The sequence below is a fragment of the Petromyzon marinus genome, chromosome 61 (genome assembly GCF_048934315.1).
Source record: "Petromyzon marinus isolate PM22_M1 ecotype Great Lakes invasive population chromosome 61, UKy_Petmar_22M1.pri1.0, whole genome shotgun sequence".
NCBI classification, from domain to species: domain Eukaryota; kingdom Metazoa; phylum Chordata; class Hyperoartia; order Petromyzontiformes; family Petromyzontidae; genus Petromyzon; species Petromyzon marinus.
Window position 1 is genome coordinate 4,128,640 of NC_133727.1, and position 17,484 is coordinate 4,146,123.

General features: G+C 50.9%; 1 protein-coding gene and 1 pseudogene across 3 annotated transcripts in view; one reads left to right on the top strand and one right to left on the bottom strand.

Annotated features, from left to right (window-relative positions):
• The window catches only part of LOC116937942 (uncharacterized), a 276,405-nt gene that overhangs the window by 67,781 nt on the left and 191,140 nt on the right, over positions 1-17,484 (top strand). The window lies entirely within an intron of this gene.
• On the bottom strand, positions 1,564-11,497 carry LOC142906055 (protein OSCP1-like; annotated as a pseudogene).

Sequence of the window (17,484 nt, forward strand, 5' to 3'; positions counted from 1 at the left end):
GTAGTGTGGGGTCGTAGCGCGGGGTCGTAGTGCACGGTGCTAGTGCACGGTGCTAGTGCGGGGTCGTAGTGCGGGGTCGTAGTGCGGGGTCGTAGTGCGGGGTCGTAGTGCACGGTGCTAGTGCGGGGTCGTAGTGCGGGGTCGTAGTGCGGGGTCGTAGTGCGGGGTGGCGGCAGTGCGGTAGTGCACGGTGCTAGTCCGGGGTCGTAGTGCGGGGTCGTAGTGCGGGGTCGTCGTGCACGGTGCTAGTGCGGGGTCGTAGTGCGGGGTCGTAGTGCGGGGTCGTAGTGCGGGGTTGTAGTGCACGGTGCTAGTGCGGGGTCGTAGTGCGGGGTCGTAGTGCGGGGTCGTAGTGCGGGGTCGTAGTGCGGGGTCGTAGTGCGGGGTCGTCGTGCACGGTGCTAGTGCGGGGTCGTAGTGCGGGGTCGTAGTGCGGGGTCGTAGTGCGGGGTCGTAGTGCACGGTGCTAGTGCGGGGTCGTAGTGCGGGGTCGTAGTGCGGGGTCGTAGTGCGGGGTCGTAGTGCGGGGTGGCGGCAGTGCGGTAGTGCACGGTGCTAGTCCGGGGTCGTAGTGCGGGGTCGTAGTGCGGGGTCGTCGTGCACGGTGCTAGTGCGGGGTCGTAGTGCGGGGTCGTAGTGCGGGGTCGTAGTGCGGGGTTGTAGTGCACGGTGCTAGTGCGGGGTCGTAGTGCGGGGTCGTAGTGCGGGGTCGTAGTGCGGGGTCGTAGTGCGGGGTCGTCGTGCACGGTGCTAGTGCGGGGTCGTAGTGCGGGGTCGTAGTGCGGGGTCGTAGTGCGGGGTTGTAGTGCACGGTGCTAGTGCGGGGTCGTAGTGCGGGGTCGTAGTGCGGGGTCGTAGTGCGGGGGTAGCGCGGGGTCGTCGTGCACGGTGCTAGTGCGGGGTCGTAGCGCGGGGTCGTAGCGCGGGGTCGTAGTGCACGGTGCTAGTGCGGGGTCGTAGTGCGGGGTCGTAGTGCGGGGTCGTAGTGCGGGGTGGCGGCAGTGCGGTAGTGCACGGTGCTAGTGCGGGGTCGTAGTGCGGGGTCGTAGTGCGGGGTCGTAGTGCGGGGTCGTAGCGCGGGGTCGTCGTGCACGGTGCTAGTGCGGGGTCGTAGTGCGGGGTCGTAGTGCGGGGTCGTAGCGCGGGGTCGTAGCGCGGGGTCGTAGTGCACGGTGCTAGTGCGGGATCGTAGTGCGGGGTCGTAGTGCGGGGTTGTAGCGCGGGGTCGTAGCACGGGGTCGTAGTGCACGGTGCTAATGCGGGGTCGTAGTGCGGGGTCGTAGCACGGGGTCGTAGTGCACGGTGCTAATGCGGGGTCGTAGCGCGGGGTCGTAGCGCGGGGTCGTAGTGCACGGTGCTAGTGCGGGGTCGTAGTGCGGGGTCGTAGTGCGGGGTTGTAGCGCGGGGTCGTAGCACGGGGTCGTAGTGCACGGTGCTAGTGCGGGGTTGTAGTGCGGGGTCGTAGTGTGGGGTCGTAGCGCGGGGTCGTAGTGCACGGTGCTAGTGCACGGTGCTAGTGCGGGGTTGTAGTGCGGGGTTGTAGTGCGGGGTCGTAGCGCGGGGTCGTAGTGCACGGTGCTAGTGCGGGGTCGTAGCGCGGGGTCGTAGCGCGCTGTTGCAGCGCAGGGCGGCAGTGCGGTAGTGCAGGGCGCTAGCGCACGGAGGCGGTGCGGCGGTGGCTGCAGTGCGGTAGTGCAGGTCGGCAGTGCGGGGGTGGCGGCAGCGCGGTAGCGCAGCGCGCGCCGGCCGTGCCTCGACGAGGTGGCGGAAGGTGTCGTCGACGCTGGCGAGGATGGCGGGGGAGTCGCGCACAAAAGGCCCGCACGGCGTCCACGTGGTTGAGCGTGACCATGAGGAGGTCGCGGGGGTGCACGCACGAGAACACCTGGTACTTCAGCGCCATCGTCATCAGGTCGTAGAGCTACGCGCAAAGTCACGCGCGCCGAGACGGAGAAACCGTCGGACGAAACCAACCGACGAGCCGCACCGATTGGCTGTGTCGGGTGGCGGCGGGTTTAACGACACGAGAAAACAAAACCCGAAACGACACTCTACGATGGAATGATATTTTACGGGGACGGTTTTTTTTTTTTGCGAGTGCTAAAGTACGGGGGAAAATCATGTTCGGTGTTTGAACATCTTAACACATATTTTATTGCCACAGAGGGTTAAAAAAACCTATTGTTATTTTTTCCTACCTTGAAACTGGCAAAAAAATAAAAGGTCCCACATTGTAGCTGCTCAACCGCGAGCTATGAATGCGCTGACAGTGGCATTGCCCCTGTACCCTTCAACTTTTCGTGTTGTTCTTCGGGTCTAACACTGGTGGTGAGACCTGTCCCTAAAGAAGGAAGTCTCTGGTGTAGATCAATCAGTTTCAAAGACAATGCCCAAATATTATCACATCATGTTTTATATTCTTGGTTCTTTCGGGAAAGTCACGTTAGAAGGGAAACAATAAAATAAAAAAAAATATAAAACAATAAAATTCTCACGACGTTTCGACTGCAACACAAGCAATCGTCATAAGGTGTGAAAACCACAGCAAAAAAATTTGAAAAAAGTGGCGGTTATTTTTCTTGCTGTGATTTTCACACCTGATGATGATTGCTAGTGTTGCAGTCGAGACGTCGTGAGAATTGTATTGTTTAATATTTTTTTTCATTTGATTGTTTTCCCTTCTATGTGACTTTACCGAAAGAACCAAGAATATGAATCCCTAATAAAGTATTAAAGCTTTCGTGACTGCGTAAAATTACTCGTTGTTTTTTGTTCGGTAAAGTCACGTACGTAGAAACACGATAAAATTATATTTAAAAACAAAACAATCGCGACGTTTCGATCGCAACGCGAGCAATCTTCATCAGGTGTCAAGAACAAATCACGAGGTAAATACAACGACAAAAAGATGGTCTGTTGAATTCTCGTCTCTCATCTTCTCGTTGTATTCACCTCCATGATTTGTTCTTGACACCTGACGAAGATCGCTTGCGTTGTGATCGAAACGTCGCGATCGTTTCGTTTTCATAAATTTTTTTTACTGTATTTCTACGTACGTGACTTTACCGAAAAACAAACCAATGAGTGTAATGTGAACCCCTGCAGTCGTCGAAAGCTTTAAATCAAAATTTAAGTCTCCGCGAAAAGTTCGCGAGCGGAGATTGTCCCTGGACGGGCCGACGGAGGGAAAGGGGGCCCCCCCCGCGCTTCCCGACGGAGACCCCTCCGTACCTTGTCCATGCTCGCCGCATTGAGCCTCATGATGGAGGCGTGGGCGAGACGGTCAAACACGGTGCGTAGGGCTTTCTTTGAGTACAGCTGCTGGGGCTTGAGGAGCTCCTCCATGAAGCGCTTCGTGAACATGGTGCTGATGATGTCGTTCATGACTGCAAAGTCGCAGAATAGTGGGCGGGGGGGGGGGGGGGGGGGGGCGACGGGTGGCACGGGCAAGGTTTTTAAGTTCGAAGCTTTCGTGACTGCAAGGATCCGTACTCTTTGGTATCTATTCGGTAAAAGTCACGTAAAAGTATAAAACAACAAAAAATAAAATATAAAAAAAATTACAAAAATTCACACAGGGTGTAGCTACACCCTGTGTGAATGTTTTTGGTGTAGCTACACCCTGTGTGAATTTTCATTTATTTTTTTGCTGTTTTATACTTTTATGTGACTTTACCGAATAGAACCAAAGAGTATGGATCCTTCACACAGGGTGTAGCTACACCCTGTGTGAATTTTTTTTATTTTTGTTTGTTGTTTTATACTTTGACGTGATTTTACCGAATAGAACCAAAGAGTATGGATCCTTCACACAGGGTGTAGCTACACCCTGTGTGAATTTTTTAAAAATGTTTTTTGTTGTTTTATACTTTGACGTGACTTTACCGAATAGAACCAAAGAGTATGGATCCTTCACACAGGGTGTAGCTACACCCTGTGTGAATTTTTTTTTTAATTTTGTTGTTGTTTTATACTTTTACGTGACTCTACCGAATAGATACCAAAGAGTAAGGTTTGTTAAGCACCCGCTAATTGTCTCAGTATCTAAATGGGCTACGACCTGATGCACAGAGGGAGAGACTAACAACAACTCTCCGGCAGGAGTCCGGCGACTTTTAGGGGGGGGTCGTCACGGAACAGCCACCGTAGGACGCGTGATGACGCAATGCCGCCCCCCATCGCCCCCCCCCCCCCCGTCAAAACGTTTCGTACCACAACGTCCGAACAACGTTTCCCTCCAACGTCGACACAACATTCACCCCCCCCCCCCCAACGTCAACACAACATTCACCCCCCCCCCCCCCCCCCCCAACGTCAACACAACATTCACCCCCCCCCCCCAACGTCAACACAACATTCACCCCCCCCAACGTCAACACAACATTCACCCCCCCAACGTCAACACAACGTTCACCTCCCCCCCCCAACGTCAACACAACATTCACCCCCCCCCAACGTCAACACAACATTCACCCCCACCCCACCCCCAACGTCAACACAACATTCACCCCCCCAACGTCAACACAACATTCACCCCCCCCCAACGTCAACACAACATTCACCCCCCCCCCCCCAACGTCAACACAACATTCACCCCCCCCCCCCAACGTCAACACAACATTCACCCCCCCAACGTCAACACAACATTGACCCCCCCCCCCCCCCCCAACGTCAACACAACATTCACCCACCCCCAACGTCAACACAACATTCACCCCCCCACCAAAACGTCAACACAACATTCACCCCCCCCAACGTCAACACAACGTTCACCCCCCCCAACGTCAACACAACATTCACCCCCCCCCAACGTCAACACAACATTCACCCCCCCCAACGTCAACACAACATTCACCCCCCCAACGTCAACACAACATTCACCCCCCCAACGTCAACACAACATTCACCCCCCCAACGTCAACACAACATTCACCCCCCCCCAACGTCAACACAACATTCACCCCCCCAACGTCAACACAACATTCACCCCCCCCAACGTCAACACAACATTCACCCCCCCCCAACATCAACACAACATTCAACCCCCCCAACGTCAACACAACATTCACCCCCCCCAACGTCAACACAACGTTCACCCCCCCCAACGTCAACACAACATTCACCCCCCCCCCAACGTCAACACAACATTCACCCCCCCCCCAACGTCAACACAACATTCACCCCCCAACGTCAACATAACATTCACCCCCCCCCAACGTCAACACAACATTCACCCCCCCCAACGTCAACACAACATTCACCCCCCCCCAACGTCAACACAACATTCACCCCCCCCCAACGTCAACACAACATTCACCCCCCCAACGTCAACACAACATTCACCCCCCCCAACGTCAACACAACATTCACCCCCCCAACGTCAACACAACATTCACCCCCCCCCAACGTCAACACAACATTCACCCCCCCCCAACGTCAACACAACATTCACCCCCCCAACGTCAACACAACATTCACCCCCCCCAACGTCAACACAACATTCACCCCCCCCCAACATCAACACAACATTCACCCCCCCCCCCCAACGTCAACACAACGTTCACCCCCCCCAACGTCAACACAACATTGTTGTTTGTTTTATACTTTGACGTGATTTTACCGAATAGAACCAAAGAGTATGGATCCTTCACACAGGGTGTAGCTACACCCTGTGTGAATTTTTTTAAAAATGTTTTTTGTTGTTTTATACTTTTATGTGACTTTACCGAATAGAAACCAAAGAGTATGGATCCTTCACACAGGGTGTAGCTACACCCTGTGTGAATTTTTTTGTTTAAATTTTGTTGTTGTTTTATACTTTTACGTGACTCTACCGAATAGATACCAAAGAGTAAGGTTTGTTAAGCACCCGCTAATTGTCTCAGTATCTAAATGGGCTACGACCTGATGCACAGAGGGAGAGACTAACAACAACTCTCCGGCAGGAGTCCGGCGACTTTTAGGGGGGGGTCGTCACGGAACAGCCACCGTAGGACGCGTGATGACGCAATGCCGCCCCCCATCGCCCCCCCCCCCCCCCCCCCGTCAAAACGTTTCGTACCACAACGTCCGAACAACGTTTCCCTCCAACGTCGACACAACATTCACCCCCCCCCCCCCAACGTCAACACAACATTCACCCCCCCAACGTCAACACAACATTCACCCCCCCCGCCAACGTCAACACAACATTCACCCCCCCCAACGTCAACACAACATTCACCCCCCCCCAACGTCAACACAACATTCCCCCCCCCAACGTCAACACAACATTCACCCCCCCCCCCAACGTCAACACAACATTCACCCCCCCAACGTCAACACAACATTGACCCCCTACCCCCAACGTCAACACAACATTCCCCCCCCCCCCCAACGTCAACACAACATTCACCCCCCCCCCCCCCCCCAACGTCAACACAACATTCCCCCCCCCCCAACACAACATTCACCCCCCCCCCCCCAACGTCAACACAACATTCACCCCCCCCAACGTCAACACAACATTCACCCCCCCCCCAACGTCAACACAACATTCACCCCCCCCCAACGTCAACACAACATTCCCCCCCCCCCAACACAACATTCACCCCCCCAACGTCAACACAACATTCACCCCCCCCCAACGTCAACACAACATTCACCCCCCCCCCCAACGTCAACACAACATTCACCCCCCCCAACGTCAACACAACATTCACCCCCCCCCAACGTCAACACAACATTCACCCCCCCCCAACGTCAACACAACATTCACCCCCCCCCCCAACACAACATTCACCCCCCCAACGTCAACACAACATTCACCCCCCCCCCAACGTCAACACAACATTCACCCCCCCCCAACGTCAACACAACATTCACCCCCCCCCAACACAACATTCACCCCCCCCCAACGTCAACACAACATTCACCCCCCCCCCAACGTCAACACAACATTCACCCCCCCCCAACGTCAACACAACATTCACCCCCCCCCCCCAACGTCAACACAACATTCACCCCCCCCCCAACGTCAACACAACATTCACCCCCCCCCCCCAACGTCAACACAACATTCACCCCCCCCCCCCAACACAACATTCACCCCCCCAACGTCAACACAACATTCACCCCCCCCCCAACGTCAACACAACATTCACCCCCCCCCCCCCAACGTCAACACAACATTCACCCCCCCCAACGTCAACACAACATTCACCCCCCCCCCCCAACGTCAACACAACATTCACCCCCCCCCAACGTCAACACAACATTCACCCCCCCCAACGTCAACACAACATTCACCCCCCCCCAACGTCAACACAACATTCACCCCCCCCAACGTCAACACAACATTCACCCCCCCCCCCCCAACGTCAACACAACATTCCCCCCCCCAACGTCAACACAACATTCACCCCCCCAACGTCAACACAACATTGACCCCCTACCCCCAACGTCAACACAACATTCACCCCCCCCCCCAACACAACATTCACCCCCCCAACGTCAACACAACATTCACCCCCCCCCCCAACGTCAACACAACATTCACCCCCCCCAACGTCAACACAACATTCACCCCCCCCCAACGTCAACACAACATTCACCCCCCCCCCAACGTCAACACAACATTCACCCCCCCCCACACAACATTCACCCCCCCAACGTCAACACAACATTCACCCCCCCCCAACGTCAACACAACATTGACCCCCTACCCCCAACGTCAACACAACATTCACCCCCCCCCCCAACACAACATTCACCCCCCCAACGTCAACACAACATTCACCCCCCCCCCCAACGTCAACACCACATTCACCCCCCCCAACGTCAACACAACATTCACCCCCCCCCAACGTCAACACAACATTCACCCCCCCCCCAACGTCAACACAACATTCACCCCCCCCCCAACACAACATTCACCCCCCAACGTCAACACAACATTCACCCCCCCCCAACGTCAACACAACATTCACCCCCCCCCCCAACGTCAACACAACATTCACCCCCCCCCCAACGTCAACACAACATTCACCCCCCCAACGTCAACACAACATTCACCCCCCCCCCCAACGTCAACACAACATTCACCCCCCCCCCAACGTCAACACAACATTCACCCCCCCCAACGTCAACACAACATTCACCCCCCCCCCCAACGTCAACACAACATTCACCCCCCCCCAACGTCACACAACATTCACCCCCCCCCCCAACGTCAACACAACATTCACCCCCCCCAACGTCAACACAACATTCACCCCCCCCCCCAACGTCAACACAACATTCACCCCCCCCAACGTCAACACAACATTCACCCCCCCCCCAACGTCAACACAACATTCACCCCCCCCCCCAACGTCAACACAACATTCACCCCCCCCAACGTCAACACAACATTCACCCCCCCCCCCCAACGTCAACACAACATTCACCCCCCCCCCCCCAACGTCAACACAACATTCACCCCCCCCCCCCCAACGTCAACACAACATTCACCCCCCCCCCCAACACAACATTCACCCCCCCAACACAACATTCCCCCCCCCAACACAACATTCACCCCCCCCCCCAACGTCAACACAACATTGACCCCCCCCAACGTCAACACAACATTCACCCCCCCCCCCCCAACGTCAACACAACATTCACCCCCCCCAACGTCAACACAACATTCACCCCCCCCCCAACGTCAACACAACATTCACCCCCCCCCCCAACGTCAACACAACATTCACCCCCCCCCCCCCAACACAACATTCCCCCCCCCAACACAACATTCACCCCCCCCCCAACGTCAACACAACATTCACCCCCCCCAACACAACATTCCCCCCCCCAACACAACATTCACCCCCCCCCAACGTCAACACAACATTCACCCCCCCCCCAACGTCAACACAACATTCACCCCCCCCCCCCAACGTCAACACAACATTCACCCCCCCCAACACAACATTCCCCCCCCCAACACAACATTCACCCCCCCCCCAACGTCAACACAACATTCACCCCCCCCCCAACGTCAACACAACATTCACCCCCACCCCCCCCAACGTCAACACAATATTCACCCCCCCCAACGTCAACACAACATTCACCCCCCCCCCAACGTCAACACAACATTCACCCCCCCCCAACACAACATTCACCCCCCCCAACACAACATTCCCCCCCCCAACACAACATTCACCCCCCCCCCCAACGTCAACACAACATTCACCCCCCCCCAACGTCAACACAACATTCACCCCCCCCCCCCAACGTCAACACAACATTCACCCCCCCCCAACACAACATTCACCCCCCCCAACACAACATTCCCCCCCCCAACACAACATTCACCCCCCCCCAACGTCAACACAACATTCACCCCCCCCCAACGTCAACACAACATTCACCCCCCCCCCCAACGTCAACACAACGTTTCGACAGACGACGGAAACGTGGAGTTGGCGGGCCCCCCTTGTTGTTGTTGTTATTATTGATATGAGTTAAGTGATGACGTCACCCTGCTGCTCTATATAAAACCGGGAGCAGGTGAGGGCTTTACCATTCTGGCGAATTGCCCGATGATGCTGGATGTATTTACCAGCGAAACGTCGTACTACTCAAACTGTAAATGTTGTGGATTCACTCTTCAACACACCGGTGGGCTAAAGTAGTGAACTATTTGTCTTTTGTCAACGTGACACTTTTTTTTGCTGATTGGCCGTGTCGGGTGGTGGAGGGTTACGACACATTTATAAATAAACGCGATCTAACCCAAAAACCTTTATTATGAATATTATGAATGTTATTATTGTTGTTGTTTTTGTTGTTGTTTGTGTTGTTGTTGTTTTTGTTGTTGTTTTTGTTGTTGTTGTTATTGTTGTTTGTGTTGTTTTTGTTGTTGTTTGTGTTGTTGTTTGTTGTTGTTTGTGTTGTTGTTTGTTGTTGTTATTATTATTGTTGTTATTGTTGTTTGTGTGTTTGTTGTTTGTGTTGTTGTTATTGTTGTTGTTATTGTTGTTGTTTGTGTTGTTGTTGTTTTTGTTGTTGTTTGTGTTGTTGTTTGTTGTTGTTATTATTATTGTTGTTGTTATTGTTGTTGTTTGTGTTGTTGTTGTTTTTGTTGTTATTGTTTTTGTTGTTTGTGTTGTTGTTTGTGTTGTTGTTGTTTTTGTTGTTATTGTTTTTGTTGTTTGTGTTGTTGTTTTTGTTGTTATTGTTGTTGTTGTTTGTGTTGTTGTTTGTGTTGTTGTTTTTGTTGTTGTTTGTGTTGTTGTTATTGTTGTTGTTATTGTTGTTGTTTGTGTTGTTGTTGTTGTTGTTTTTGCCCTACCCTTGCGCGCTTTGTCCACGGGGATGGTCTGCGCCCGGAGCCTCTGGTCCAGGATGTAGAGCATCTCGCCGCCCAGGTTGATGAAGAGCAGAGGCAGCGTGCGGCTCGACATGGCTGGAGGACGAGAGGGCTCCACGGGGAATGATCGGGCAGCAGCAGCAGGAGCAGCAGCAGGAGCAGCAGCAGGAGCAGCAGCAGCAGGAGGAGCAGGAGCAGCAGCAGGAGGAGCAGCAGCAGGAGCAGCAGCAGTACCAGCAGCAGTACCAGCAGGAGCAGTAGGAGCAGCAGCAGGAGCAGTAACAACAGGAGCAGCAGTAGTAGCAGTAGTAGGAGCAGCAGCAGTAGCAGCAGTAGCAGTAGGAGCAGCAGCAGCAGCAGGAGCACAGCAGCAGGAGCAGGAGCACAGCAGCAGGAGCAGCAGCAGTAGCAGCAGGAGACGAATCAACGGGGAGAGAGGTGCAGCGGTGGATGAAGGACGCAGCCGACTGGATGAAGGACGCAGCAGTGAATGATGCAGCAGTGAATGAAGGACGCAGCAGTGAAGGATGCAGCAGTGTATGAAGGGTGCAGCAGTGAACGATGTAGCAGTGAATGAAGGACGCAGCAGTGAAGGATGCAGCAGTGAAGAATGCTGTAGTGTATGAAGGGTGCAGCAGTGAACGATGTAGCAGTGAATGAAGAACGCAGCAGTGAATGAAGGGTGCAGCAGTGAACGATGTAGCAGTGAATGAAAGACGTAGCAGTGAATGAAAGACGCAGCAGTGAAGGACGCAGCAGTGAAGAATGCTGTAGTGTATGAAGGGTGCAGCAGTGAACGATGTAGCAGTGAATGAAGGACGCAGCAGTGAAGGATGCAGCAGTGAACAATCCTGTAGTGTATGAAGGGTGCAGCAGTGAAGAACGCTGTAGTGGATGAAGGGTGCAGCAGTGAACGATGTAGCAGTGAATGAAGGACGCAGCAGTGAATGAAGGGTGCAGCAGTGAAGGACGCAGCAGTGAATGAAGGACGCGGCAGTGAATGAAAGCGGAACGAGAAATCGGATGGAGGAAATGAGGGCGGTGGAGGAGTTGAACGACTACGGAGGGAACGACTCAGCTGCAGCTGCAGAAGCAGCAGAAAGCGAAGCAGGAGGAGCTGCAACAGGAGAGGAAGAGGCGCGGCGGATCGGCGACAGCGGCGGCGTTAGGCGAGGCAGGCTGCAGGCCTGGGCGCCGCGCGTTGCCATGGAGACCGGAGTTAGAGGGTCACGCAAAGACTACAATCATATAAGACTCTAACAATCATATAAGACTCTACAATCATACAGGGTGGTGGTGGTGGGGTCCTTAAATGAATATAACAAATCGTTTAAAAAAATATGTCATTCGAGATACAGGCACACGTTTAATATGACGACATGGGAATATACTTTGACGTTTTGCATAGCTGGAGTGTATAGTAGTGTATAGTGTAGTGTATAGTGTAGTGTGTAGTAGTGTAGTGTATAGTGTAGTGTATAGTGTAGTGTGTAGTAGTGTAGTGTATGGTGCAGTGTATAGTGTATTGTATAGTGTAGTGTATAGTGTAGTGTGTAGTAGTGTAGTGTGTAGTAGTGCAGTGTGTAGTAGTGTAGTGTATAGTGTAGTGTGTAGTAGTGTAGTGTATAGTGCAGTGTATAGTGTATTGTATAGTGTAGTGTATAGTAGTGTAGTGTATAGTGCAGTGTGTAGTAGTGTAGTGTATCGTGCAGTGTATAGTGTAGTGTATAGTGTAGTGTATAGTAGTGTAGTGTATAGTGTAGTAGTGTAGTGTATAGTGTAGTAGTGTAGTGTATAGTAGTGTAATAGTGTAGTGTATAGTGTAGTGTATAGTGCAGTGTATAGTAGTGTGGTGTATAGTGCAGTGTATAGTAGTGTAGTGTATAGTGTAGTGTATAGCAGTGTATAGTAGTGTAGTGTATAGTAGTGTATAGTGTAGTGTATAGTGCTGTGTATAGTAGTGTAGTGTATAGTAGTGCAGTGTATAGTGTAGTGTATAATGCAGTGTATAGTAGTGTAGTGTATAGTATAGTGTATAGCGCAGTGTATAGTAGTGTAGTGTATAGTGTAGTGTGTAGCAGTGTAGTGTGTAGTGCAGTGTATAGTAGTGTATAGTGTAGTGTGTAGTAGTGCAGTGTATAGTAGTGTAGTGTATAGTAGTGTATAGTGTAGTGTATAGTGTATAGTACAGTGTGTAGTAGTATAGTGCAGTGTGTAGTAGTGTAGTGTATAGTGCAGTGTGTAGTAGTGTAGTGTATAGTGTAGTGTATAGTAGTGTAGTGTATATTGTAGTGTATAGTGTAGTGTATAGTAGTGTATAGTGTAGTGTATAGTAGTGTATAGTGTAGTGTATAGTGCAGTGTAGTGTGTAGCAGTGTAGTGTATAGTAGTGTGTAGTAGGGCAGTGTGTAGTAGTGTAGTGTATAGTGTAGTGTATAGTAGTGTAGTGTATAGTGTAGTGTATAGTAGTGTATAGTGTAGTGTATAGTAGTGTATAGTGTAGTGTATAGTACAGTGTATAGTAGTGTAGTGTATAGCTCGTGTTCTTGTACATGGGCAATTGAGTTTTCACGTTTATAAGGGTCACGGGGTTACTAATAACGTCTGAATTGGTCTGTAATGAGGTAGGGTACATGTATGGTTTTAGTTTATTTAAACATGTTTTTTTTGTAATGGTTATGAATTGTTAATAAACTTCAACACGTCGTCCATCATTCAGGTTGGCGAGAAGATGTTGACTACCTCGCCTGGTATACAGGAGGTCGTGAGTTCAATCCCGACCCTGACGATGCCTGCTGCTGTATATTTGGAGTTTGCGTGTCTCTCTCTCTCTCTCCGTGGTGAGATGTTAACTACCTCGCCTGGTATACAGGAGGTCGTGGGTTCAATACCCACCCTGACGATGCCTGCTGTTGTATATTTTTAGTTTGTGTGTCTCTCTTTCATCGTGGTCGCGTGGATTTTTCTCCGAGTCCTCCGGTTTTTCCCCTCCCCATTTAGAATCAACACCCACGCGTTCAGAGTGTCTGGCTGCTGCTATAAATTGCCACGTGATGATGATAAGGGGCCGTCCATAAATGACGTCACGCACCTGGGGGGGACGGTCAGACAATTGTGACGATGGGGGGGGGGGGGGGGGTTTGAGAGCTGTGACGTCTCATCATAATGCGAAGCTTTAAATAAATATAGACAACACGTTCTATTTAATTGAATAGACTTTTTAATAAATGTTTTCTCCGACATCAGAGTGCAGCGCCACATTAAATACGCACTACTACAATGACAATAGTTTAAAGCGATTTGAAGCATGGTTTATATATTTTTTGGGGGGGGAGGGCGCAGAGCTTTGTGACGTCATATTTGAGGGGGGTCTGACTTTTTCTGACGTCATTTATGGACGGTCCATAAGCCACTTCGTTGAGCTATCATTTGTGATGGCCAGGTCGCTTCTGAAAAAGAGCGACGTTAGCTCAGTGGAGCCTTAACTGGGAAAATGAAAAATTTACAAAAAATATTTTTGGCCAGCAGAGGGCAGTGCAGGATAAGCCAAAGTCAACAATTAAGCAGACCTTGTGACTTTGCTGGGTAAATACCATTCTATAAATACATGATTTTAAATGCTATCCAAAACACTAACGAGATAATAACCTCATTTCAGGTGTAAGAAAAGAAAAAAATATATTACCTAGAAATGTAAGCGCTTTTAAAAATATGTTTTCCAGAGTAATTGAAGGCATGGCGGTTAAGTTTTCGATAGATTATTAGATTTTATTTATTTTAGCCTCTTGCACAGTAAAGATTTTAACTCAGTGGCCTTAAAATAAATTTATAGCCAACGTTTCGGGTCAATGACCCTTCTTCAGAACGCATTAAACGGGACCGCAGGCAACATTCCAAAGGCGCAGGTAATAATTCGTGAATCACACTGTGTGAGTGTGTGCTTATGTTGCCGATGACTGGTACCAGCGGTGTCAAGATCGGCTCTGTGGAGGAGGCTCGTGAAGGACGCTACTGCTGCTACTGGGCAGTTGGAGGCAGTCGCCCTCCAACAACAACGGAGGGCTGAGCAGCGACGCTCACAACAACGGGCGGAGCGCCGGGTGGCTAAAGCACAGCAGGTTGGCACAGTAGGGGGCACAGGTGGTGCATCAGCCAGTCGTCTCAGTCATCTCAGTCAGTCGACCCGTGGCACCTGGGTCTGCCCCCGTGACCTCCTGCCAGCGGGCGTTCAACACTTCACGTGGCCTCAAGGTGCACATAGCCTGGCACAAGCGTCGTGGTGACGTCACCGCCACTTAGTGGCGAATGGCGGTTGTTGTTGTTGCTTATATAATCCTGCAGTTGACCTATCAATGTTTGCAACAGGTTAAGCCGCGCAATATTTACAGGAACTGACCCACCTTAGCTTGGGTTGGCTACGTACGGTGCGAAAGAAATTCGATACCCCACTCAGGGCCACCACCGGTGACGATGATCTGCACCGGTCCTGGGACCTCCGCCTAGGTCGACTCGGCCTCAAAATTAGTACCTGGTGAGGTGGTGCTGTTGAGGCTATACAGGGATCTTAGTCTTAGAAGGAAAACATAAAATATATAATAAGCGACGTTTCGGGCGATGGCCCTTCTTTATAGCACGTGAGAGGTGAGAACGAGGGGTGGGAGGTTGATACCGTGGCCACGTGGTCAGACATGAATTAAGCATTAGGCCAGTTAATCATGTTTCTCTCTCTCTCGAGCTCTCAGCATTAATCAGCTTTAATAGAGTGTGATTACATTCTCAAGGCTGTCGTAACGATTTCCCACCGAGGCTGGAAGCATTTATACACAACACAAAATAACCATTAGCGTCGTTACAGAGAATATGAACTACGTAAATACATACGCCGGACTGTGTGTGCGTGTGTACGTTGAACTTCTTTCGCACCGTACGTAGCCAACCGTGCTAATCGGAGGAACTATGTTAGCCAGTGGGCGCTTTCCGATAAACATCGGCATTTCTATATTCTTGGTTCTTTCGGTAAAGTCACCACGTCGAAGGGAAACAATAAAATGAAAAAAAAAATATAAAACAATAAAATTCTCACGACGTTTCGACTGCAACACAAGCAATCATCATCAGGTGGGAAAACCACAACAAGAAAATTTGAAAAAAGTCGCGGTTATGTTTAACGTTAGCACCACGGAGAGCGATTTGACAGTTTGTTCAGATAGACGAGTCCATCTATGTTCGGAAAAAGAGGAGGGGGGAGACGAAAATAATGGATGCGGTCTGAAAGCCACCTTAAGCGTGAACAATCAATTAAGACCCGAAATGGTTTATCAAATCCTTCCAATGATTGCTAAGCCATAATTCATCTTCTCGGTTGAAATTGTCTCTGTGTTTGTATATGTGGATAGCCTCATGAACGAATCTCTCATGGTAGCCAGATGGCTTGCAAAGAACCTCTGTCTTGGAGAAGTCAATGTCATGTGAGCCTTCTGAATTATAACAGTGACCTTCCACGGCCGTCACGAAAGCTTTAAATCAAAATCCGCATTTCTATTTACGCTATCTAACCCAAAACACAAAAAAACGTTGATTATGAATAATATTTGGTCGCGAAATCTCGCGCGTTCAACTGCTAAACACGTGGCATTTCACCAGAATTGGTTCAAGCAAAGAAGCCTGATGATAGTTTATCAAAAGGGGCGATAAACTGCATAAAACAAACTACTAACTCTTCTTTTTTTACCAGGTAGGGATCCACTTATTCTAGAAGCAACCTGGCTATCACAAATGATAGTTCAACGAAGTGGGCTTATCATCATCTTTTCTAGATTTGAAGCTTTCGTGACTGCAAGGATCCATACTCTGTGGTTCTATTCGGTAAAGTCACGTAGGTAAAAATAAAATAACAAAATCACGACGTTTCGGCCACAACACAAGTGGCCTTCATCAGGTGAAGGGACCTGACTGTCCAGAGGACAGCGTTGGAGTGTGGGAGGAAACATCATCATCATCATCATAGAAATGTACAGCAGCAGCCAAACACTCTAAACGCGTTGATTCTAAATGGGGAGGGGAAAAACCGGAGGACCCGGAGAAAAATCCACGCCACCACACGGGGAGAGAGAGAGAGACACTGCAGACTCCAAATATACAGCAGCAGGCATCGTTTGGGTCAGGATCGACCTCACGATCTCCTGTATCCCAGGCGAGGTAGTTAACATCTCACCATGGAGAGAGAGAGACACGCAAACTCCAAATATAGAGCAGGCATCAGGGTCGGGATCGAACTCACGACCTCCTGTAGACCAGGCGAGGCAGTTAACATCTCACCACGGAGAGAGAGAGAGAGACACGCAAACTCCAAATATACAGCAGGTATCGTCAGGGTCGGGATCGGGATCGAACCCACGACCTCCTGTATACCAGGCGAGGTAGTTAACATCTAGCCACGGAGAGAGAAACACGCAAACTCCAAATATACAGCAGCAGGCATCAAGGTCGGTATCGAACCCGAGGCTTCTCTCATATACCAGGCGAGGTAGTTAACATCTCACCACGGAGAGAGAGAGGGAGAGACACGCAAACTCCAAATATAGAGCAGGCATCAGGGTCGGGATCGAACTCACGACCTCCTGCTTACCAGGCGAGGTAGTTAACATCTCGCCATATTCAAGCGAAGACGTTGTAAAAGCAGGTGGATCTTTCCAGCAGCGGAATGTGATTCAAAACCGCTTAGTAAAACGGGCGATTTGCAATTATACTTAAGATATTTGTTTCTATTACAGCCGAGACGGTTGAAGCCTTGGCATGAATCGACCCTGGCCGATGTCCAACAGCGAGCAGCTTAATCAAAATGAATTCGATTGCTTTAACTGAAAAGTTTGATGGATCGCGTAACGTAATCCCGCGCTGATTACGGCTGCGGAGGATGGGGTACATCTCCAAGAGACCATGGATATGGACACTTGCAGGCAATCCGGCCAAGAGGCCTTCTGGTTATTGCATTATAATTTTCATTAAATCATTCAGTCAGTTTACGTGAATGCCCTGATGCCTTTTCAGTGACAGGGGGTTGGGAGGAAATTGCGAGAGGGGGGGGGAGAGAGGCTGGGTGGGGCAGCAGGGTACGGCATGGATACCGTGCAGGAGAAATGTCGAACGTC